The sequence below is a fragment of the Falco peregrinus genome, chromosome Z (assembly GCF_023634155.1).
Source record: "Falco peregrinus isolate bFalPer1 chromosome Z, bFalPer1.pri, whole genome shotgun sequence".
NCBI lineage: Eukaryota > Metazoa > Chordata > Aves > Falconiformes > Falconidae > Falco > Falco peregrinus.
In genome coordinates this window covers 54,964,224-54,990,643 of record NC_073739.1, presented here as the reverse complement: position 1 = coordinate 54,990,643, position 26,420 = coordinate 54,964,224, and the positions used below count along the sequence as shown (strand labels likewise).

The window sequence follows — 26,420 nt, the reverse complement described above, 5'->3', positions numbered from 1 at the left end:
TTTTTTTCACAGCAGTTCCCCTGGAAGAACTGTAATCAGTTCTATTTGACACATACAAGTAGGTGCTTTTTGCTGCATGCTGTATTGGTTAGGGTGTACATTGTATCTCTCACTTGAATGGGCTGTAGGCCTTGCAATAATATAAATAAAGTGAGAGCTACAAGGTACAAGTATAAGGTGTCTTGTGTAAGAAACCTGTGAGATGCTGGGAGAAAAAAAGTGATGCTTCAGTCCAGTATTAAGCTCTCTGGGTTATGCATTACTGAATGCAGAGAGGTCTGATGCATGTTGACAATGATAGAATCCCCTTGAGTTTTTGTGGGTATTGAGGTACAGCTGATTTGATCTTTTAAAAGTAATTCCTAGCTTTTGTTCTGCCCTGTTGGCCTGTACTAGAAGGCAGTTTTCTATGGAGGAAAATCTTAAGTACTTCCTGAGTAGACAAGGAGAATGACTTGCCTGGAAGATAATTGTCAATATTAGTTATGCAGTCACTGTATCACTCAGTCAAACATGAATATTTAAATCTGATTTGTAAAAAAAAATATTCTAATGTAATGCAGCCAGCTATTGATTTTAAATCAATACAAGCATTGTCCTTTTGTGGTGTCAGTTGTCTCTGCATCTGTGTCTTTGACAGTCACTTCCAGATTAGTATTATGCAGTTCCTTTTGTTGTTAGTAAGTTGCTTTTTAGTCATGGTCAGACATTTCCTTGTATTGGGAGGAGAGGCATCAGCTGTTGATATTTCAATTTTCTGTACCTCTGTCCTTTCTTCTGGGCTTTCTTCTGTTTTTTGTTGGTTTGCTGGTTTGTTTTTGTGTTTTTTTCCCCACTAGTATCTTTAGTATTTGTCCATGGTTTTCAGTTTTTTCCTGTGATGTCACAAAAGACAATATTCCAGCTGAAATGAGACTGGTTTTGATCCTATTCTTTGCTCATTGGAACACTTTTTGTTTCTTATCTTCTGTATGCCTGTATTAAGCCAGAGATTCTTTTGACTTGCACAACCTGTGCATGGTTATTTTGTTTATCTGCTTACATTAGTCTTAAAATTCAATCCTGTGTGGGAATAGGTGCAAGTTATTCTTCCAGTAGTTTATTATTTTTATTTATTGATGCCAAATGTTATCTGTCTTCTGGTTTTTTTTCCTTGGCTAGCTCTCCATTTTGATCCTGCTCAAGTCTCATGTTAACCAGTTATCACCAAAATTGGTTTTGGATTGTTTTTCAATACTCACTAGAAAGCTGAAACACATTTTCAATGCCAAGCCTAGGAAATAGAGCTGGAGCATTTTACAGACTTACCAAACTGAAGATTGGTTACTTACGCTGGGACTTTAAAATTGCTTATATGCTTGCATAGGTATGTATAGTGTAGTATTTCTTGCTCTGTGTGCACACCCATGGAGGAACTTTTCTAGTATTTACTTCAGTTCTTGAGCTCTGTGTTGTTCATAATGTAAAATTTTCTATTGACAGTCTAGTGAAGGTATCTTAGCTGATATTCCTGTTATCAGTTTGCTTATGTGCTCAGGCAGTTGCAGTAGATTTCAAAGTTTAAGTCTTTTACAGGCATTTTAAATAAATGTGTTCAAAGTGATGTGATTAAAACGATTTGTGTGCATAATTAAGAATTTTAAAATGTTTCTTCATGTGACTATTGGTCTTAATGATTTCTTTTTTTTAGCCTTTAATAAGAATAATTATTGAATCAGTTGAAATCAGTTTGTGAGACGTTTTCCTGCAAATACAAAGTCATCCTGTTTCCCAAAAACAGAGTATGAGGACAAGAACTTTGAGGGGTTTTTTTTGGTTTCATATATTAGAGGAATAGTGTTAACATTTCTTTGTCTAGCATTGACACTTTGCGTATATAAAATGAATCTTTAAGAACATGTCTAGTATGCCTTACATGAGTATTTTCAGTCTTTGTTCTACATTAGTCTTGGTTGACTACTAGGATTTTGTAGGTATGAGCAAGATGTTTGTCATTCTTTAATGTGTTGTCCTACAGCCTGGGTTTCCAGCACTGTGAGGTATTTTTAAAGTAAGAAGAACATTGACTTCTAAATGTGTAACATTTTTGATGTCTAAAACTCTTGATACGTATAGCTATACAGTAAATTTGGTACCTGTATTTCTTAGTTTTTAGAGGCCTCAGTTGTTCAAGTGCATTTAGATTGCTAGCCCTGTTAACTTCAACATAAGATGATGGGATTGCTTGCATGGATTCAGTTACAGAGATAGGGCCACAGGTGGTGTCTGAGTTGTACTGAACCTATTAGGTAAAACTTGTCTAGGAGGCTAATGCAAGGGCACCTGAGGACAAAGACTGTTGGAAAACAACCATTAAGTCTTAGTAAAAGAGAGGGTTTTGTGCCTTGAAAAGGTGCTTTGGAAACCTATTAAGATAGTCAAATAACATAGGAGGCTCTGAGGTTATAGAGACAAAAGCCTCTTAAAAATGCAGCTTTCAAGTGAGGGTTAATGTTGGAGCATGATGTTCAGAAAAAAAATGTAAGGTCTGTTATATGTGGTATAGTTGGTATACTGCATACTACAGTAGGCAGTGTAAGCCAGCAAAATTTTTCTCTTCGTAGTGTTTCCCATTTGTGAGGGATTCTGACATTCTGTAATGTCTGGTACTGGTTCTGCAAAATGTAACAATGTTGTGTTATGTTTGTTCATAATTTAACTACAATATGGTTGCAAGGGACAGCAATACCCAGCTTGCTCTATACTTCTTTCTGAAGCAAAGGAGCAAAAGGTTGCAAAAAATGCAGAGGGGGGGGAAAAAAGGCTGCTTACATGATTGTTGCCTCCCATCTGTATGAAGGAGTACTCCCATGGTGCTCAGAAATGAGGAGCTGGAGCCAAATAGTGACTGGTCTGTATGAAGGGGCATCCCCTCAGGGACAAGCAAAATCAAAACCATTCTTCCAGTCCTGTAATCTACAAAGGTAAAGAAGGCAAAATGTTATCCTCAGAAAATGGAGGGAGTAAAAGGAGTTGAATTAAGTGAAACCTTTAAAACCCTTTCCTTGTTGTCGAAGGACTCAAATTTGGACACAAAGCCAAACTATTTCCATTTTATAGGTTATGTGAAGACTGCCAAGAGGATTGGTGAACCTGAAAGCTTGCATGTTTTTCAGCTTTATCATCAAACTACTAAAGACACTTCCTCACTATGAAATGTATCTCACATGGAGAAAATTGCTTCTTGTACAGACTGGTTTTGGAAACTTTAGCTGGCATTTCTGATCTTATTACTGACACTAGTTTGCCATACTTTGCAGCACTGGCACTACAGGTTCTCGGGATTCTTTTTTGAACCACTAGAAGTTTCATTTTAATATAGACTATTTTATAGTCATATAACAATATGTACATAGAAATACCTTCAGTTTTTACTGTCTTGTAAAATCAGATTTAAGCCAGTTCTACAAGGTTTTACTATTTAGAGTCTCAGATTAGTTGTGAGATTGGAATGTCTGCTTCTGTGTGTTAAGGATAGTGTTAATATGCAGCTTTTAAGCAACAGATTTATTTTCATTATATTGACAAATTATCTGCTATGCATAGTTTTCAGATTTCTGCACTGAGTAGACCGGAGACATGCTTTTGGGTTTTACTATATTTTGATACCTTGAGGTTTTGCTCTTGGGAGCAGTAGAAAGCAGGCTCTACCTACTTAGCGACCGATGGCTGAGGGACAGAATTCCTAAAGCTGGGGAAAATGAGTAGCAATCGAAGCAGAGAAAGAGTTTTGGCCTTTCTGTCAGGGTTTATAAACCATGAAGTTGCTGTACTGTAAACTGTGTCACAACTGTGACCCAAATTAAAATAATTTTTTTTTCTCTCTCTTGGAACAAGTGGCAGGAGGGAAGGGGAGCGGACAGGATAGCTTCTTAAGCTGGCCTGCAGTGCCAGAGAAAATGTTGTGTAACCACATCCTGGATAACCCCAAAGATGGACTGAGCTACAAAAGAAATTTTGGGTTCCCAGTGGGATCTGAGGACATGGGATTGCACAAGACCCAGATCCTCAGCTGTGGGCAATAAAGCATGTGTCAAGCCAACAGCTGGCTCCCAAAAGGTTGAGACTTTGGAACTGTTCTAACAACTGTGTAAATAGGTGCATGGTTATCTTTTAATTGCTCTATACCTGGGTCTTCATAAACCTTTGTAACTGTGCTGTCTATGAGGGATTTTGTGAACATGAACTATTTTTTGAACAAATACTTCTGGTTGCTTTTATCTTAACCTGGCTTCAGTTAAAGGTGGTTTCAAGGTAGCTGGCTAACATTAGGACATTCTGTTCTTGTGAGTCTTTTGACCCTTAGAACTGGAGCCTAGCACACTAAAGTGGTGGTTTGGGCATGGAAAGGATGATGGAGCTGCAATGAGTTCCAATGAGTATTTTGGAAGCATGCTTGCAGAAGCTGGGGAGAAGCATGTTAGGCTTAAGTATGTGATAATGAGAATGCTAAATTGTTAGGACTTAAGAGCCCTGTGCAAGGTGGGTGTAAAAAATGAGCTGGAATTTTCACTTCTCATTGTTACACCCTGGCAGACTTAAAAGCAGTGTGATGAAATAGGTGCAGGTCAAAGTGGCGAATAAATAAACCAGGACATTTTGGTTAAGGTTAATGAGATTACAGAGTCGGAACCAAATCAGTTTGAAGCTGTGTCTGCAATGTAGTTGCATGTAGGATTGTAACACACATGGATGTACCTGAATGAGCTTGTATTTCAGCAACTGGAACCCACAGCAGTTTAAATTGCATTGGACACCAAAAATGTCATGTTGCTTTTGCTACTCAAGCTAGCTGAGGTATATTAACAGTGTTTAGAAGGATATCTTTAGGTTGCAGCAGACTAAAGCCATACCATAATTTTCTTGGGCTTTGGTACTTTTCCAAGTCTGTTTTCTAAGAGCTCTGCCACTTGCTCAGACTGATAACTTATCAATATTTTTGCCTGTAAACTCTCAAAACTGAGTTTCAAATTAACTTTGCTAAATGTTTAAATGTTTTTACTTTGTTTTGTAAAAAAAGATTGTAATACTTGACAATTTCGTGGTGGTTCTCCTAAGTTTTGACACAATTTTTTTGGACTCTTGAACCTGAGATAAAAATTTTTGGGTAAGTTGATAATACGTGATGTCTGTTTTTATCATTGAAGATATTATGCCGTGATTAGAATACTGTGCAAGGTGGTGAAATAACATTTTTTACAGTCAGACTTTTTAGAAGGAAGTTTGAAGTTTGCCATTACCAGATATTACAGCAAGTTTGCTACGTGCCATAATATGGTAGAAGGTATTGTCTGTCTGGTTTCTCATTCCTGCAGTAGCCTTGTGGACTGCTGTGACTTCTATGAATTGTCTTTGAGCAGCTTTATATTTAGATTACTTGAAGCCGTTTCTGGAAATGTAGAAAAGCTTTACTTTTAAACAGCATGTAGGGCTTTGTGTTAATGTGTCAAACTACTTTTCTCCTTCCACATCTGAAGTCTGTCTTGGCTAAGAAACCTGGTATTGTTTTGACTTGCCACAGTGTAGCTGAAGTATTTCTGGCTGACTGTGCCTAAGCGGAAGTGACCTCGAATGCCCTTCATCATACTGTTAAAACAATAGGTTAAATACATGTGAATCGTGGAAAAGTGGTGGTCTCTTTTCACGCTAAGGGGACCTGCTGATGGAAAACAAGAAAATACCATCCCTGATCTTGGGTGGACAGGCAGTTAATTTAGATAAACAGTAATTTCAGAAATCCTTTCGTTTTCGAGAAAACAGTTGGCAGTTATTATTACAATTCTGCTAAGGCCTAAATTTAGTCAAATAATGTAATTTTTCATTAAACAGAGATACTGTGTTCATAGAATCACAGAATAATTTAGTGTGGAGAGGACCTCTGTAGGTTTCTGGTCCAAACTCCTGCCAAAAGCAGGGTCAGTAGTGGTGTCAGAATGGATATCGAAGCTGTATCCAGTCAGGTCACAAAAACCTCCAGAGACAGCACATCCAGTACTGGGCTGTCCTCAGGATGACAGTCTTTCTCCGTATATCCTCTCTGAACCTCTTGAGTTTCAATTTATGCCTGTTGTCTCCCACCCTGTAGAGAGCCTGGCTCTGTCTTCTGAATAACCTCCTTGTTGGTACTGGGGGCTGCTGTTAGGTTGCCCCAGAGTCTTCTCTTCTCCAGGTGGGACAGGCCACACTCTCCAGTCTGTCCTCACAGGGTCTGTGTGACAGTCCCCAGCTACGCTGGTGGCCTTTGCTGTGAACTTGTTCCTGCTTGTCAGTGTTTTTTATGTACTGGAGGGAGGAGATGGGGTAGGCCTGGACACGAAAGTTTAAATTCAAATAAGATCTGAATACTGGCAGAGTTCTGCAGAAAAGCCAGGACAGTAGGTGGTCAGAGACTTTTTAACAACAAAACTGGGAACATTTTCCTCTCCCAGTTTATGTACAGAAATAACCATAAGATGATGAGACACCTTGGTTTTAAACCCTTGAAGGACATTGTGACCAGAAAAAATCTGTTCAATTCAGATAATTATAGTGCTTCCCTTCGTTAATGAACTGCTCACTGTAATGAACTGTAAAATGTGTTCTGATAAATTTATTTGGTTATGTAGCGTTTCTTCACAAGTGTTGTATTTAATAATGTGAACTGTAGATTTTTTCTTTAGTTTTGTACATGATTTTGTTACATTTCAATTTTCTAAATGCAGCATGCCAGAAATAAGTTTAAAATTACTGTCTTGAAAACCATAACCAATGTGCTTGTTAGCATAATTTAATTAATTAAAACTCAAAGTCTAGATAGAACACATTAAGTTCTGTTGCTTCTTACATAAAAATGCAACATAATATATCTTGTTTAATTAAAAAAAATAGTACAAAGAACTATTTGGCTGCTTCAGTGATTAAATATGCAGAACAACAGCTTAAAAAATAAACGTGCAAAAAGTGATTTATATTAAATGTTCTCTTAAATCTCAATTATAACTTAAAGAAGCTATTTTAAATTTATTTGAATAAATCAATTTGTCTTCCCCTCTGATTTCTGAGTACTTAATTATACATAGCTTATATGCATGTGATACTTCCCCCTGCCCCTGCTTTGGTTCTGTAAGATTCATGGACGGTTAAACTAGCTGGAACTTTTGGAGTCATTAAACTTCAACCAGTTGAGACCAATGCATTCTGTTGTGCTGAAATGTCTTCTAGAGCTAGTTGCTAGGGTATGCTGACGGTATTTGGTTCCTTTATCAAGCCTGGCTTCTTGAGTACAAGTTCACAAGTCAAGTTAGTTTTAATGTTTGCCTTTCTTAAAGTTGCTCTGTAAACCTTTTTGCTTACAAATAAAGTTAATTGTGGAATGTAAGTTTCTTCTGTTGGGGAACATCAATGGATGAAAAATCAGTATGCCATCTTTTGCATCATGTAATGATATCTAAAGTTGTTTAATAAAAGCTTGTACTATTGATATTATTTATTCCTAAAATTATTTGATTTCTTACTGATATTTACTCTTGTGCTTGAGAAGCTAGTTATATCTGTAATGTTAGTACACTTGCCCTCTGTTTCCACTTTTTTATATTGCTTTTTAAATTTCATTTTGCTGCCTCTGTCATCAAATTAAGTTGAGCTAAAATATTGAGCTGTTTGCTTGATTATTTAAGATTAGTTTAAAAGGCAAAAGAAGAATTTTTAAGAAATCCCTAATTAAGCAAAATATCTTTGTCTTAATTATTTTCCTCTCTCTGAGAAATATATATGTTCAGAAGCAGTAAGTATGCATGTATTACCTCCACAGTGTTATTAGTTGAAGCTATCTTTTTTTTTTTTTCCCCCCTCTGGCTCAAAATCAAATACAGAGTCTCATCTAATAGTTAATTTGTTACAATCCATTACAATGAATTTAGCATACTTGTCTATTGTTTGGTGCAGTCTCTGTCTCATCTTGACATAACATCCAGTTACTCACTGAGCCTTTGAAGAAGGAAACAAAGCAAACAGAACTGATGGACATCCATTTGCCATCAAAGAAATAAGAGAGGAAATCATCCTCCCTGATAACACCTTAAGGAGAAGAAAGAGAGAATAGGGGAACAAGAACAATATAAAAGCCTCCCTGGCAAAAATATACACCATGCAGCAACAGAGTTAAATGAATTTGTAGAGTCATTTCATAAGTTTACACAGAAGATGATAGAAAAAAATAAAAGTTTTTAAAAATTGTAAAAGCGGACTTTTTAATGTGAATGATAGAACACCACACACAAGATAACTCTTTTGAATCTGCAAATAGAAAAAGATGGTCTCAGTCAAAGGCACTGTCGGGAGTGCATAATATGTCCTTAATGCTTCTGAACGGTTGTTTCCTGTGCTGTAAGAAAAGGAATTGTCTTTTCCCACCATGGCAGAAATGGTGTTGGTTTCCTTCCTGAAAGTAGTAAATCAAGAGATGAGTTTACAGGCAGAAGCTGGAACTCAATAGGATTCTGGAAATAAAATGGCTTAAGTAAGGAGGGAACAAGTATGTAAACAGCTTTGTCTCTTCATCCCTCCAGATGCCTCTCTTGTTTACCTTCTTACCATCTCTTGACTCTTTTTGGTTTTTTTTTTCTTCCCCTCCAGAACTTTTCTGTCATGTTCCATCACAAGTCTCCTATTGTGGGTTTGTTGCTTTCTTACATTGCTTTCTTCAGTCCCATTAATAAAAGAGTCAAGTAGGTTTTAAGATCACTTCCTGATCTTGACAGTAGTCAAGGTCTGACCTACTTGGAACCAAACTTGAGGGCCCAGATCCAGCTAAGTATTTGGTCTTTCAGTTTACACTGGTGAAACAACCTTTTGTCTTTCTGGATCCATTGTCATCCTTAGAGTTGCTAGAGCAAGCTCCCCAGTCAAGTTTTTAGCATCTCTGGATGGGAAAATGGGAAGAAAATAAAATAACCAAAAAGCACATGACATAAAAGAAATACTAAGGTCAGAAACTATATGCTGGATACATTTACAAGCTGGGATAAACTATATTAATATTGTCTGGGAGGTTGGGAAATTGATTTTCAATTGAAGGAGAGCTGTTGCTGGTTTTGAAGAGGAAATTAGTTTTGATTTGTTAGTGGAAGAAACAAATCGCTTGTGAAAAATTGTGAGAAGAGTCAGTTCTGTTCACCTCAGTGTGCAAGGGCGTGGTGGTGTGATTAGAATTTATTTTGAAATGTAGGGAGTGAGAAGAATCTGTTGTCTGGAAGGAAGAGAGACTGGCTTGGCAGTAGACTGGATGAGAACTGATGTGTAGTCTGAAGTACAGGGATAATGGGAAGAAGTTGAAATGTGTTATAAATGAGGGGGGAAAAAATCCCGGAGGGCAAATGGGTAAAAAGGTGCAAGAAAATGTGTGGTTCTCTACTGGAGGTGCAGACAGTGCAAGTCCTTGTATGTGTCTTTTTAACCTTAACTGCTAATGTATATGTTCCATTATTCCAGCAGGTACAGCTTTTGGAAACTACTGTGTAATTTCAAATCTCAGTGAGGCTGATGTGTTGAGAACACAGAAGTCCTTTCTTGTGGTAAGACTTTGGAAATCTTTTGTAACCTCGGTATAGACAACTGATGTATGAAAATATCTTCGTAGGCTTTTAGGCCTGCTGTTCATGCTGTGTTCAGAGTGTCTTGCTCACTTGATTCACCATGGTTGAGGGCCAGACACTCTGTTCTATATGCGAGCATTAAAAATTCATAACTTGAACTAAAATTATCTCTAAAATAAACTAGTATTAATTTCCCCAGCAAATTATGTATCTAACACATGTGTGCACACATTCATTAAACATTTTTCACCAATAGCTTTTTAGTTTCTTAATGGTGGAATGAGCAGAAATACCTATTTCAGATTGTGGTCCTTTCCTTATTTAGACTGTGTGGTGGAATAAAGTAGCAGTTTTAAGAAACCTTTTTGTTTATCACATTTCTGTTTTATTCTCACAGGTGGTGTACAGGATTAGTTTGCAATCATAATTTGTGATCTCTCCTTTCTTGTTTGTTCCTACATACTTTTATTTCCTTTTATTTTATCTGTGTAATGGGTCACGTCCTTTTGAAGGCATAATTATAATATCAGATTAATAACAGTACTAACAATGGGTAGTGAATTGTTACATAAGGCTAGGACTGTTTTAAGTTACTGAAACAGTTTTATATTTATAGATACCTAATTGTACATGCATTTTTTACAGTAAAATGTTATAAAATTATGATGTTTTATATGAGACGGAATCTTTAGTAGAGTATCATTGCATGCATTTATTAGTAGTTAGAATTGTAACATGGCTCTTGGTTATAGAATGTGAGAGTTAATCTAGGTCATGATTAGAATATTTCATATGCTTTCAAAATTGAATTAGAGCATTGCAAATTTATTATTACTAATGTGACTGTTTCTGCTGGTTTCAAAACATCTGAAAAGTATTGAAACAGGCTGCCCAGGGAGGTGGTGGAAATACCATCCTTGGAGGTGTTTAAAAAACTCATAGATGCAGTACGTAGGGACATGGTTTAGTGATGAACTTGGCAGTCGTGGGTTAATGGTTGGACTTGATGATCTTAAAGGTCTTTTCCAACTTAAATGATTCTATGATTCTATTCTTGGTGTTTAGCAAGTAGATCATCAAAATGCTACTGTTGGACTAGTTCATGCAAAGTCTGGCTTTAGCAAATCTCATTATATGATTACAGCCATACTTAAAGTGTTAAATGGTGTGTACAAGTAATGAAAGAAATGGAAGGTCAGCTGTGGATTACACAGACTGTATGTAGGAATGTCAGTTTGTTAATTTTTCTGGTTTTTCGGTTTTGCCCTTGTAACCTGTAACCTGTAAACCTGTAACACTGATGAGTAAAGAACATCATACTTACTGTCAAAACTACTGTGATAGACTATTTATTTGGAACATGCATGGTATCTAGACTCAGTATCAGTAACATCATTTGACATGTGCAGTTGTGTGTTTCTTTCACACAAAACAGAAGATGAAAGAACTTACGTGATTTTTAGCTTACTAATAGTGCTGGAAGTAATGAAAGTAACACTGTAATCTGAACTTGATCATGGTTTGGTAGAAATGAAATAATTTGCAGCATAGGAACATGAAAATTTTGGCAATGCTACCCCTTGATAGCATTAAAATGAGTTTTCTGGAACCTCTTTCTAGATATGTTTTCTATATATATATTTCTAGGCTTTGCATAAATTTCTGTGATAACTTATTTTCCCACTGGAAGTCAGTCTCTGAGAGCAGCCTGTTGGCAGATAATCCTGTCTTGTGAAGTACAGTGGTCACATAAATAGCCTGATCAATAATTTATACTTTTAATGGATTATTTCTAGTTACTGACTTGACAGCCGTTACACAAGAAGACATTGCAGATTATCAACTCCAAAAGCAACTTGTATGCTCTTGAGTGATAAGAAAATTAAATACTAGGGAGAGCTGGCTTCTTTTGTCTTCTGCAGAAAGACAAAAAAACCCAAAAACCCTCAAACCTCTCAAAGGGGCAAAATGATCTCCTTTGAGGAGTCCTGCTGCTAGGGGAGGAGGGAGGGAACGGAGAATGCCCAAAATAAACAAAGGAAAAGAAAGTTAAAGTGGGGAACTTTTACAAAATATAGAGTAGAGCAGGTGTATAGATTAAAGTGGAAAGAACAGAAGAGGGTGTGGGGTTTCTCCCTGCTGCACAACCCCCACCCCCCCCCCCCATTCCCCTCCTTTTTTCCTTTTGTCTTTTTGAGGGTGCGGACAGGTTTATGATGTATGAAAGAGAAGGGAAGAACATAAAACCAGCAGAAAAAGTTAAAGGGGTTTAGCTGCCAGCATGGTTATAGTACTGCTGGACTGGAGGATCAGCTTGAGAAGCATTTTGAGCCTTGCAGGCCCAGTGTAGGCAGTATATATGCATTTGTCTGGTAAAGGGAGAAATATTTAGTCACTTGTCATGCTAACACACTGGAAAAGCTTGTGAAATGATGGGCCAGTAAAGGGGGGTCCTCAGCAGCTGAGGAAAGGTAATATGGGAAGGACTGATTTGAGAGCAACTGCAGCTCTTGGAAGATAGTTCAACTACATATGGGACAGCTTTGGGTTTGTAAAAGGAAGAAGATGTAATGACATTTCAGCTGTTTCAGCCATAGTGGAAAATACACTTGTTTCAATGAGTGTATTGTCCATTCACCAGTCTCTGGGCACTGGCATTGAAGCTTTTGACTGTCTAGCTCATCTAGTGGTGAGACAGAAGTTGCCCTTCCAATATGTCAGCTACTCACAAACACATAAAGGCAAAGTGTAAACAGCCACAGGTGTTTACTGGTGTTTTTTTTTTGTTTGCTTATAGAGTAGAATTGCTAATAAGGTGAGGTAGGCAGTGTTGGGGGGGAAGGGTTTTGACAAAGCCAGGATGAGAAGGTAGGTCACCATTGTCACCACAAGCCTGATAAACAAGAGGAGTGACATCCTTCAGCAGAAAGCACTGAGATGAGAGGGGAAAAAAAAGAGAAAGGGTTAAATGTTTTGAGTGCTGACACTTCCTTCCATGTCGGGCCTAGCAGACAGGTAAGGCTGTGCTGCTTCAGCTGTGCCTGAAGAGCTCCACAAGATGGGGGGTTCAGTGCTGCAAGGATCCTCTATTGATTGAGTGAAAGGACAACTGAATTAACTAGCGTTGAGTAGCATAGATGGAGAAGGCTAGTGGGTTTGTATTTAGTCATTGTTTTGTTTCTACTACTGCTACAGTGATGAAGGGTAGGCATTAAGCTGACAAAATCCTTGCACCTAGATACACAGTATTGTAGTATTTAAAAGAACTCAAAGAAATACCATTTTAGAGTTGCATATAGGATTTCATTAAAGCACTGATTCTGTTATTTGATTGCATTCAGTATAAAATAAGGTCCATAAAATGTTAAGAACAAAAGAACAGTCGTAACTGCATATCTGATTACAGCCCTTGAAGCAGAATTTTAACTGCCTTTAAAGAGGGTCTGCAGCCAGATTGTATTTTTTTGCTCCTATGTATTTAAAAGTAACCAAACACCTCTATTCAAAAGGTTCTGTGTTATCACTAGAAACCTAGCTTCTGATGTTTGCCTAGTTTAAACTATGCAGCTCTTGGGACTCAAACTGAAAAATGCATTAGTTTAATATGCAAAAAACAAGTCACCAGACAAATGTTAGGCTCCTTAATCTGACTGTACTGCTGCTTGTTTAATTTGATTTCTAATTTTTTTGCTGTCATGATTCAAGTATTGTTTCATTGCTTGGGCTTTCAGTCAAAGCCTTATGAAATCAAAATGAATTTGAATGCTTCTCCATTTTCTTTTCAAGCTATGTGGACATAAAGTATTTGAGTAAGATGTGACTCAGCTAGTAGCCAAATAAATCTAAGCAAGTTTTATGTAGCAAGAGTTTCATTTTTAATTAAGATTGGCTTCTGAGTAACTGCTGAGGTGATTAAAAGATGATGGCTCTAGACAGAAGGTACAGCCTTCTGGAGGCAATGACCAGTACATTTAGCACCCACAGGACTTGTTACTGTGGGAACATTTCTGTGTATCAGCTCTTGTTTATTATTAAAGCCTTGAAGTTCTTGGTGTAAGTTTTAACAAGCGTCCAGGTCCCAGATCTTTCTTGCGGTGTAAGCTGAGTGTTGTGAGGAGGTGTGGGAGAACTCTCATACCGATTTCCACTTGACTTGAACCTTTCAAAGGTAACAGAGGGCTAGGGGCAGGAGGGCACAGAATGGACAGCATGAAGCAGGTGATAGTCTTTGCTTGTATTTACTGAGAGACTAGATTGCAGAGACAGACGAATACTTTGTTGTAGTTGCAAAGGGAAGAGAAGAATTTAATCTCCAAGCATTTTACAATTGGGAATGTCTCTCACTAAAATGAATTTTCTATGAGATGATTTCATTTTATTGAGAGTACTTACTTGCTGGCTGATGTAACCATCACATGACCTGTCCTGGTGAAAACAGTGTTTTTGAATCCTCTTCTACCTTTATGTAGAATCCAAAATGGTACTGTGCATTTTCAGGGGTCAGTCTGTTGCTATGTTAACTTTTTTGCCATGTACAGATTGAATTTGCTGGCCATTGGTGTTACATGGAACAAAATACAGGTTTCTGTCATGTAGTCTAGCTAAGCGTATTGTAGAGTACTATGAAACATCCTTTGAGTTTGAAGAAAGGGATTGTCTCATTATAAAGTTTGGTCTGCCCTGCTTAAAAAAAATAATTATTAAATCATATGAGCCCAAAGACAGTTTTAAAAGTGAACCAGCCATTTGGTGTTTGTTTTTGTTGCATAGCAATGTTCCCGTGTAAGAGCAGAATTACGGGTTACTGTTCCTTCCTTCTCATGCAGGTCTTGCAATTGTTTTGCAGACTTCTGTGAGTCAGAAGCTCCTCCACCAAGTTCAGTGATTGTCAAGTGTGTACTTCAGCAGTAACAACAAATGTTTATGAACTAGTTTTATTCTTTGATGTAGTCTTGAATTTTTGCAAGTGTTAAGCATTTTAATATTTGTAACTTATTGTCTAATCTTCAAATTAGAATAATCTTAAACAAAATGTCTCTCCTGCAGGGACTATAGAACTGTATTTCTGTTTTGGATTTCAGCCAGGCAAAAATTGTCTTGATGTGTGATGACTAAGCCCCTTGGTTTAGATATATACTTTTTTATATATGAAGTATATAAGTAAAATTGAGTGTGCAGAATATTATACATGTTTGTGTATAAAGAAGACATAATTTGATCCATATGTATGGGTGGTGCTTATAAAATGTTTAGTGCTGAATTATATAGAAAATTTGTATTGAATTCATTCTGACTATATCAGTAGTTATTATAACTACTACTTTTCAGAGCATACTCAGTTATTTCTTAGGTGTAGCCTGCATTTTTCTTGGGTATCTAACTTTTCATTTGTGTCATTAAAATAAATCTATTTTGAAAGAACATTTTGTTTGAAAGGGCAGTTATTTTGTCTAATTGTGCTATTCCAGACCAGAGCTTCGTAGTACTAGGTCAATACTGGCCTGCTGGAATGAGTCTAGTGAAGGAACTCCCAGAGATTAATAGGGATGGAGTACATGATGTATGAGGGGCTGAGAGAACTGTGTGCTTCCATTTAGAGGAGTCTGAGGGGACATCTATCTGTTGTCTTCAGCTACCTGATGGGAGGCTATAAAGAATATGGAGCTGGACTTTGTGTCAGGATGAGAGAAAACAGACACAAGTGAAAACATTGGAAATTTTTGTTAGGTATTAAGGAAATTTTTTTCAGTAAGAGGGTGGTCAAACACTGGAAGAAGCTGTTCAGAGGGGTTCTGAAATATCCAGCTTTGAAGATGGTAAAAATTTCAGGCTGCATTAACCTTCATATTTGAGACTCTTTTTAAGTAAATTTGGTCCTAGAGTTAGTTAATAGTTAAATAATTAGAGTAATCTTAAGTTTTGGTGATGATAAAAAAGGAGTGTGGTTGGTTTTGCGGGCTTTCAAAATCACTTGAGCTGCTGGTTCAACCTAAAAGGTAGCTGTCTCTTGCAGGTAAATTTGCCTGTAAATGCATTTGGTTCAGTGGATTTTTATTTCTGTGGCATGTTTATACAACAGGTATCTCAAAGGAGGGTGTAGCTTATTAAACCCTTTAGAGTAGGAGAAAAAGCAGGCTAGTATGGATGTTGCTGCCATTTGTAGTTTTGTGTTGGTCTGTGATTAATGTCTGCTCTTGGCTCCTGCAGTTCTAAATAGTTCCGTAATTTGCGATTGAAATCGTGAATATCTGCAGTCAACATACACAATTCTTTTAGTGATAAATCCTTATATTTGAGTATATGCTTGCTTCTATTAATTTAAAGTTTCTTTGCTTTTTCATGGGGTTTAAAAGGTTAAATGGATCTGTTTATGTACTGAAAAGCTACCATATAGAAGAGTTAATCAGGGACACATCCTGAAAGATAGAGATTCCTTTGAACTTCATAAATTACATGTTGTTCCCCCATGTCTTCAAAAGATTTCATTTGAAGTTACGATAATGGTAACACTCTCCTCCCCTGCTTCCACAGCTTTGCCAACAGCTCACTTATGTCAGTACTGTAAATTGTGTTGCTGATTTTGAGAACACCATTTTATGTAAGAACTTCTTCAGAACTCTGACTCTTCAGAACTGTCTGCATCTTCTCATATGTCAGCAAGACGTGTAGCATTTGTATATGTGTTTTTGTGGGTTCAGTTTTGTTCTGGTCTATTTGTGTGTGTACCACATATGCATACCTAATATCCTTAAGTGCTGTCCCTACTGCTGTTCCTGTAAGTGCGTGTTGACTAGTGCCCTATTTGAGATGCAGACTTTCCAGTTCATGCAGCTCTCTCTGCTGGTCAACCTGTATAGTCAGATGTGCTTTAGTAAAAGCACAACCAGGATTTTTCCTTTAGTATATGCCTGTCTTTTCCTGCTTAAGGGTCAGGAGGCCTTATTGGAGATCAGGTGCCTTCCTCTTCAAGTTCTTTCAAGATCTCTGAATACTTAAGTTGTATAATTCTGCCTCACCTCATGTTGTGTTTCACGGTGAGTCATTGTTCTTGCCAAATGGATTTGCAGTCCTGTCTAATCTCGCTGCCATGTTCTGTGCCTTCCTTTGAGAGGGAGGTGGCCTGCTTGCTTTCTTTTCCTTTCTTGCCCTACTTACCTAGTTATTTTAGAATGGAGTTGTTATTTTATAATGGCTTGCCTTACAAGATGCAAAGACTGCTCATGGTAGGTATTTTCTTGATGTCTGAAAGCATCTGTCAGATGTGCCACTTTGAGTTTGATTTCATGACTTGGAAGTGGACTTTTTGCGTGGCTGATAATGATTATGTGTTTTCTAAGTAGGATAAGTTACTATGATTCTCTTTGCCTTTTGGGTCACACAAAAAGCAGATTGCCTACCCAATAGGGTGCGAGAATAACATGCAGAAAGTTTTTTTCCTTCAGAGAAGATATGAGGGAGGTAACAGTAGAAGAGAAAGAGAAAATTATATGGGAATTGGGAACAATGTGGGATCTTAAGGTTAATCGTTTTGGGGGGGAAAGATAGCTCTAACTTAATGCTAGAGCTCAAATATGTTCCTGTCTGATGATTTCAATGTTTGAAGGCCAGAGGGATTTTCAGAACTGTCAGACATGCTTAACACCCATTGAAATCAATTAATCTTTGAGTGATTTTTATATTTTAATTCAGCTAAGTGCATGCTTGTAAACTTCTGCAAACATGGCAGAAGTTGGCCAGAACATTAAGCAGCCCAAATCTGTACTACACAATTTACAAGATAGATTAATATCTACCTGGAACATTAATCTAGCATAACAATGCCTGTCTGCATATTCCTGCAAAACATATTACTGAGATTTTTTTGTTCCCATCAACGTACCTTAGTGATTATTTCAATACAGAGTCATCTTTATCCTGAGTCTAATACTAGCCTTGTGTGAGAAATAAACACGGAATTGATCTGACAGCGTCGACAGAGGCCTGGAATCTTGCAGGTATAAAACCCCCTACAATACAGTTTTTCTCTTTTAGCATAGTACCACATAGGATTTCTAAAAGTGTAACCTTTTGTATGTCGTCATTATTATAAAAGCAGATGATCAAAATCAGTCCCATTCCATGTACTTCACTGTGCATGTTTTGTTTATTTTAGTTTACTTCTATTTGAATTGTATGCTTAGTTTGCCAAATGCTGTAATTCTCTTGTATCGGGAAAATGGATGAAAAAGTTGAATCTACTTTGCAGATTTTAAGTATCCCAATAGGAGTGTATTAGCTCTTGTTTTCTCCCTGTCTTCATTCTTCGTAGGCAGGGAAACACACATTTGTGGAAACTTAGTAGTGCTCAGATTTGTATTACTGGTCTCAAAAGGCCAGTGATTATCATCTGCCTTAGAAATTAGAACTGAATGTTTCATGCAGTTAGTTTTGTTTCAACTTGCATGAGAGAGAAAAAAAAAAAAAGAACGTGGTTGGTAGGAAATTGAAATATTGTCAGGGTGCTGTAGAAGTAAATGACATGTGGCAATTCATACATGTTTGGAACAAAAGTAAGAGTCATTTTAAATGTTCATATAAAAATGTCCAGTTCATCTTGGTGTTAGCATTTATCACTTAGCAGGGAAGCATATTTTTAAAGTTAAATAATTAAGGGAATGGGTTGATATATATGTGATTCATCCACCAATCTGTTGTGACAAATGAATCTAAGACTTAACAAATGTACTTACCTAGGAGAAAGCAGTAACTCTCATTTTGCTGCTCTCAAGCAGTTATATCTGTCCTACAAGAATTCCCTGAGCTTATTAGGTAGCTTTAATTCTGCAGTATTTTCCTTATAATGTATTTTTCTGGGTATAATCTGGTTTTGTCCAACTTCTCAAAAGCTCTAAACTTGGCTGAGGACTCTGCTGCATAGGTGATACACAAATCCAGAACAGAAAAATTGACCTAGACTCTACACACAAAACAGTATACAGCAAATATAGCTAGATGAGGAGGAAGGGCAAGGGGTCAGTAATGGTCAAGTTGGCAGGCAGCATTTAACATCTTTTTAGGTTTTTGGTGGTTTTGGTTTTGTGGTTTTTTTGGTTTCACAAGTGTTTGGAGACACAAGTTCGTGGAGATGCTGAAGTGAGGTGAGAGAAAGGTAAGAGTGAGAGCAGATGCTCATAATCATTCGTAGTTTGGCTGATTGTATGTTCCAGGTGATAGCAACACCGCTACTTCCCTGTCTCTCTGTTCCGCTTGAGAATGGCAGATCACAGAGTACCTGGCTGGAACCACAGGCATTAGAGCTGCTTTGCAGTTCTGGAGGAGCATGTTGCTACAAGTATTAACTATTCTTGTTTCTTTCATTAAGACTCTTTGGCCCTGGAACAGGTAACGTTTGTCAGTAGTTGAGACTCTAAATGCTCTTTATTTTGTCATTGGGAATATGCATAGCATATCCTCTTGTGCCGTGCTGGCTCAAGTTTATTGAGGAATAATAGTCACTTTTACTGGTAGTTTTACGAATGGCACAAACAGAAGGTTCAAAAGGTAATTTGGACATCTGTGTTAACTTGGTCTTTCTCAGGTGCTCTACTGAAAGACTCCTTAAGCCTCCTTTTTCCTCTCATGAGTCACCCCAATGGTCCATAATTTCCCGTAAAGATCTTTTCTTCCAATTCTTCTCATTTTCTGTCTGTTTAACATATGATTTTTATATGTTTCCTTTATTCTACCTTCATAAGAAAAAAGTCTGCAAATGTCAGCAACAGGAGGGCAGCACTTGTAATTTCAATGCTCAAAGGCATTAGCTGCCTTTGAGGTGTCTCCTGTTTACTCCCCATGCTTAAAGAGCAAGAAATGACTGAAATCCTTGGCTTAAAGATCCTACTCGCCACCCCTGAGGCTCAGCAATGTGAGCAAATCCTTCTCCATCAGCTTTTTCCAGCACCCTTAAGGGATTAAGTAGATGTTGCTTGGAGAATGATGGAAGAACTAAAGAAATATTTGATAAGGATTCAAATAATAATTTCTCATTCCCTCCAGAAAGGAGAGGGGGGAAAACCCTACCCAACCACCTGTGGTGTATTGTTAACAGCAGCTATTCCTGGTTCTTATTTCTGCTTACATGTAGTTGTGATTTGGATACCATGGGAATGGAAAATTAATGAATTTTTTACCCTGTGGTATGGGATATGATCCTTACTGTATGCTCTGCAGTATGCGATTTGGTAGCCTGGGGATGCTGGGCAGACTCAGAGAACCTAAGGGAACTGGGAGAGTCCTTGGTGGGGAGTCAACATAGGATTCGTTTACTTGAGTGAGTTTGGGACCTGACTGAGGGGACCATATCAGTCAGAGATGGGAGGGGAATGAAAGAGTAATATATACTCGTTCTTACAAGTATGTAGATGCGCAGGAGATAAAGTAGGACAAATACCTACCCTTTTCCTAGTTTTCTTGATTTCTGTCCCACATATGACTCAATGTGCAATCTCTATCTTCCACTTGAACTGAGGCTCCTGCTTTTACTTGACTCCTTTCCCATCATAGAGTATGTCATCCCTCTGGTGTCTGTTCCTGCCTCCTAGCAAATAATTGCTATGAGAAGGTATTTTCTTTCAGTAGTAGTTTAAACTTCTTACCAAGTTTTCATTTGTGTTCAATTACATTTCCAAAGGTTAAAACAGAATGCTTTGGCAGAAGTCGATTGTGGCAGGATGCCTTCATTTCCTTCCTCTTTTTTGATTTTTCTAAGAATCAAATGGAGTCCAGAGTTTTGGTCATTTTCAGTAGTTACTATGTATTTTCCTGTACTTTCTAAGATCAAGCAGGTCCCAGCCTGCTAGTTTTTTTTCATTTGCCTGTATAGAATCATCTGTTTCACCTTGCATGTATTAAGATTATGCCTGTCTAGCAGTCTGCTAACTTCTAGTAGTTTTAAACAAGTTTCATTAGTTTTTAATTAGTTTTAAACAAGGTGGATTAAATGCTAAGTGACTGAGGTTATTTCAGTTAAAATTCAAACATAGTCCTGTACCCAGTTATGGGATGGTTTGGGAGAGTTTCTATTAAAGAAGCTTGGCAGAGAGGAGGAATTGGAATGGGGAAAGAGGAGAAGCAGCTGTACTTTGAGATGTTTGGGCTCAGACTTGGCATACTAATCTATGCTTTTGACCTAATAATGCATTCCAAACTTGAGGACGTTCAAGCAACATTCAGGTTTTAGAGTAAGGGATTCTCAAGTCTTTGTAGAAGATTTCATGTTCTGCTGTAACTGTCAGTTTCTGATACCTGTCATCCTGTCCTCTTTTCTCTCTTGATTTCCCACCCCCTGCCAAGGATTTGCTTGTTTTTCTTGTTGCCCACTCTTTTTCTTCTTTCTGGCAGAAACTGTACAACACATAAAATGGGCTGAAGTGTCCAGGTGTGACTCAGCTGCTGTGCTTAACAAGATATAGTCTGAGAGAAGGATAATTTGACTTCAGGAAGTTTCCACATCGTATGTGGTGGAGTCCTTCACCAGGGGAGGAATCCTTCCATCACACTGTCTTGCTGTCCACAGAAGCATGCGGCTGGTAAAAAGAAGTGCAACGGAAGATTGTGTTATGCTTTACCACTTCTTATATTATTTTGGCTTTAGGGGTCTCTAATGTAAGTCTTTGTCAATTATGAGTCATCAAACTACCTTAACTTCTTAAATTCTCAAAAAGAAACCGCTATACCATTTCTTCCAACTCTGACTGTGTCTGACTGTAGTGACTGACAGGATCTGTCTCAGCTTATATACTATCCATACATGTGGTCATGGTGACATATGCTGCTTATGTCAGTGGGTTGATGAGGTCAAGTGTTAAATGGTGATACTGTCTATGAACAGTTTTCAGGGGAGTGGGAGGGGAAGCATCTGCTAAATGAGATAAACTTAACTTCTTTTAGAAACCATCAGTCCTGAATGGGGGTGGAAGAATAACAAGAGCCCATTTCTGTGACCTTGTTTTATTTACTGCTTGGAGTAATGCAGAAGCATTAAGTCTACATAGTAATGGCATTTAGACTGGGTCAGTACCACAGAGCCACTAAGAATCCTGTTTCTGTTGAAGGCATATCTTGGTCACCTATGCGGGTACTGAACAATAAATACACTCATAGGTTTTGATATAGATGTTCATAGTAGTGTCACGTTTGTTACCTAATTCTCTTTTTACTGAACTCTAAAGAGTAAATGGGAATGTAAATCTTAGGCAGGATCATGGTGTTGTGTTACTCTGAGACGTGTTAAATATATTGCATCTGTGTCTTTCAGTCTTAAAGCTTTTTTTTTCCTTGGTGTGTTTTGTTTTTTTCTTACACATGCCCTTTGTATTGAACTCTGTGTTCAGAAGAGTTTCTTTTTCTTTCCCCTGCCTGAGGTTTCCTCTATACACTAAAACTGAAAAATGAAACTGGGACACTGTGTATTGGGGAGAGTTCAGTAAGGGTTGAGTTTTAAAATGGATTTTCTTTTGCAGTATTTAAGCAGTTTGGAGATTTCAACAGCACTTCCTTTATGGTGTTGCTTAATATTTCAACTATTTACCTTCCTTGAAAGGAATTATGAGGTAGTTCTTTCTTACAATGAAATTTGTTCTATTTATTATTTTGTGAAACAAAGAATTGTGTGTATATCTGATCTACCAGCAGCTCACAGCATGGACTTGGGCAAATAGTTTAGGCCCTTGTCTTACGTCTGGAAAACAAGAAAGGTGACAAATGTCTTATATAAAGCACCATAGTACTGAAGTACAATGCAAACTGAAAATATGAAGATTACTATGCATTTGTTATGGGATTGTGCAAATAGGTAAAGATTACCTAGAATAGTGGAAGTGATCTGATGGCACTGAGGCTAAGTTTGTTGCTGACAGAAGTATGCTCTGCCTTCTGCAGCCAAAAGCTGCATTGTAGGGTTTTGTTTTTAAACAAATTTGATACCAAAGAATGCTATCAGTGATCTAATAAATTAAGGCTATGGTCTGGTTTCTCCTGTTATTTGGCTGGGGGTTTTTTACATTTTCTTTATGTCTGTGTGCCAGTCAGAGGGGTGTAATTGCTCTGTGACCTTATTTGCTTTAACAAAATGAAACTCAATTCAGTTAATTGATGAGCTGGCAGACAAATATCTTGATGTTTAGTTTGGATGTAGGTGTGGGTGGACTATTTCTTGCATGTACTAGTGGTCAAAGTCCTTGCTATGTACCAATTAAGAAAAAAAACCCCATCTATTTAAAAGGTTGTTTATTGGTAGGTGAGCAGATGTGGCAAGTGCTTAAGGGCAGGAGAGTGTAGAGGGATATCCATTTATAGGTACTGGAATGCTTTGTCAGAAGTGGTCTGTTCAGGCATTTTTAATTCCTGCTTAGAATTTTAAACTGGATTTAGTTTGCTAATTGGAATATACATTTAATAAATCCAATAACTAGTAGTATTTATAGTAATCTGTAGTTGGTTAGGGTTTATCTTCAGGAGCTGAAAGCACACATAAAGAGAAGAAAGACCATTGTCAATTTTAAACTTCTAGTTGGTTTTAGCAGATCTCAGCAATTTATCTTACACCTGAAAATGTATGCACAAAAATCTCTTTTAGAGTGGCTAGTTCAGCTGGAGACATCTTATTCATTGTAGTTTGCAAGTTACAAAAAACCATGGCTGTCATACATTGTATTTCAATTCTATTCTAGACTTAGTTCCAGTTTATCTGATTAAAAGTGATTTTATTCAGTAAAATAATATCAGTGAGCCTGCAGTATCTTTACAGGCCTTTTGGGAGAGGCTAGCTGTGGTTTTTATTGCATCAGGGTCATAGCTTGGTTTTGTCATCTCTTCGTTAGCCACATGTTAAGTAGTGTGGCATACACTAATATTTTTCTGCTTTGCCTTAGAAGTGGTTCTTGAGGTCCATGAAAATCTACTCCTTTGCAGCAGCTTATATCAAGCCCTGGCAGAGAGGTCTGAAATTCTTAGTTTGGCAGAGCTGAGGTGAAGCTGCAAATAAGTATGTGTAATAAGCTGAAAAGTTCTGTAGGAAACTGAAGTGGTTTGTGAGTTTGAGATTGATCTAGGAAAAAGCCCGTCTTGTTCTGTTATTTAGAAAATAGCATTTCCTAAATTTTGAATAGATGACCTTAGGTAGCTTTGAATTTTCCATCCAAAAGTGGGTGGGAAAATACCACCTTTAGGCAAGACTGAAACAGTATGATTTCAGACTTGGAGTGGCATGTAGCAGGGAGAATTAATGTGTCTTGGTTTGCGTTACTGAGTTGATACATCTGCAGAACTTGCTGTAGAGTCTGGGAACTCATCAGAGATTGAAATGTACATGAAAGCCCTAGACATAAGGGCTCAGAAGCAAAGCTTATGTTGGAATTTGATTTATGTACTGAGAGACTTGAGTGTTCTAAAGTTTTTTCTGGTTTTCTGTCATCAGATAGACTTTTAAAACTAGTTGAGTAATTGTTCAGTAGGCATTTTGTAATGAAACTTTTTATAAACAACTTATCAATGTAAAAATACTGTCATTCTATAAATGTGTCATCTTTATTTTATAATGCCTTCTCATAGAGGAACTGATACTAGCGCAATCTATAACAGCAGATTCTGAAATCCAAAAGAGAACACAGTCATCATCTTCTCTGATCTTCTGTGTATCATAGACCAGTTACATTTCAGCTTTCTTCCGCCACCAAGTTCAGTAACATGAGTTTATCTAAAGGCTCTTTTGTAATAGTGCATCTAACCATGACGTTTTAAAGTCAAGAAATACAGAATTTACTGCTTTCTTGACTGTTTGTTCTGGTAGTTTGATATTCTTGTTTCTGAGAGAGAGGGAAAAAATGTTTGTTTCAAATTTGTATTTATTCTACAACCATTATATCCCCTATTTAAATCATTATTTGCTTTTCCATTATGTTTTTTTCTTGAATCCATGTCAGATAGTGTGTTGGAGACTTTTGATCTATTGGGTCACAATTCTCATGTTTTTGCTTTCTGCAATTTCCATGTGCTTTTTTCAGATAAAATATCAAGAATAATGAAAAAAGTTTTGTGTCATTCTTATTTCAGAACTTGGGGAAATACGCAATATGAGTATAGGGAGCTCTTTCTAAGTGTGTCTTAATTGGGAATATTTCCTTTCTCATTAAAAGTAAAGCATACAATTGAACTGCATAATCCTACTTAAAACAGTTCTGTAACTACTGGACACATGACAATATGACTTCTCTTTAGGGAGGGGAAGCACCAGTCTATTTACTTTCTTTTTTTCTTCCTGCCCCCCCCCCCCCCCCCCCCCCCTTTTTTTTTTATTTCCCCCCCCAAAAATGACAAGAAACCACACAATATTTGAAATATTACATTGTGAAGATATGGTTGTCTTAACTGAACTTTTCTTTTTCCCTGTGATTTTCATTAGCGTTTTGCAGAATCTCTGCTAATGGTACATTTTATGATGAACTTTTGTTTACTTTCAGAGCCCTGGGGTTTTTTGCTTTCATTTTTTTCTGACAGTCTGTGTTTATGGAGATAACATGATCTTGGCACAGCATGTAGTGCTATATCTTTGCAAAAGCTGGCTGGTATTTCAGATAGGGAACAAGTGGAGAGCTCTCACGCCATTGATGATTAAGGAAGCATTAAGTAAGCTATCAGGCAAGTACATTTTCCTGAATTAAAAAGATAAAATGTCAACATTGCTATCATAAATTATTCGACAATATGAAACATTAAAATAGGGTTTAAAAAAAGAATGTATTCCTTTTTTGAAAATACTTCAACCCTTCTATCAAAGAATAGCATGAACTGCAATATTTATATATATGGTAATTGAATTCTAAATCATTATTTGATAGGCTTGTTAATGCCTTTGTGTAGTTTTGGGTTTTAGAGTATTAGTATTTAAACTTCCATTAACAGAAATCGGTTGATTCCAAATATTTCTGTGGCACTGTCTCACAAGATTATTGCTTGGATGTCTCAGAGGGTCTTTTTTATGTTTTGTTGTATCATGTTATGCGACCAGGCCATTGTTCTGTAAGGGTTTGTAAGTGTGGTTCAGTTCGTGCACAATGCCCTTTTGTAGCTAGCTGTGTTGAATCTGTATGGGATCTAAGTTGGGGGGCAAGGAGGGAGGTGTTGTGGTTTTGGTGGGTTTTGGTGGTTTGGTTTTTTCTTGGTTTCTGGGGTTTTTTTAAGGCAGGTTTTTTATTAGCTGTTTAAGAGCTTCAGGCTCTAATCTGGCCTAGGTTTTGAGCTGCTTCTGCAATACTTAAATAAAGAAAACTTTAAAAGTGCAAGACTTTATATATAGATTACATTGTATGGAATTATGTTTTCTACAAAGGAGCATTATTTAAGGTTAAACTCTTATAAATAGTATTAGTGTTCCAGGTTTTTGTAACTGGTGTGACATTGTGAAGAGCTAGCTTTGCTTCCTCTTCACAGCTTCAAGCACTTTTCCAAACTGAGCAGGCGGGGAGGGGAAGCCATACCAAAACCCCCTAGAAACCCTACACCTTGAGGAGGGAATTTGTATGTTAAATTAGCATCAGGTCTGACATATTGATACACAGTTTCTAAACTGGAAGCTGAAAATGAAGAGAGTCTTTCTGGAGAGTCCAAAGGAGACACTGGCACCTACTGCCCTTGGCTGTCCAGTAGAGATTGCTGGTTAACCCTGACTTAAAGGTTATCCTGTTTGCATGCTGACAGTTATTTCAGCAAAGGGCTAATTTGCTGTGTTTTCGGATTCGCTTCAGATAGTGTAAAAGCTGGGACAGAAGGAAG

The 26,420-nt window shown here is 37.4% G+C and overlaps 1 protein-coding gene across 10 annotated transcripts in view; it reads left to right on the top strand.

The window, feature by feature from the left end:
- The window catches only part of JAK2 (Janus kinase 2), a 91,699-nt gene that overhangs the window by 2,945 nt on the left and 62,334 nt on the right, over positions 1-26,420 (top strand). For 4 of the 10 annotated variants that reach the window (XR_008744708.1, XM_055790255.1, XM_055790251.1 and 1 more), the window contains exon 3: positions 9,508-9,590. The exons of 3 other annotated variants lie outside the window; for them this stretch is intronic. The gene's annotated coding sequence lies outside the window, so the exon portion shown is untranslated. Of the gene's footprint in view, positions 1-3,099; positions 5,147-9,507; positions 9,591-25,408; positions 25,457-26,420 lie in introns of those variants that run through there. 3 more of the 10 variants (XM_055790254.1, XM_055790253.1, XM_013302566.3) reach the window with 3 other exon arrangements.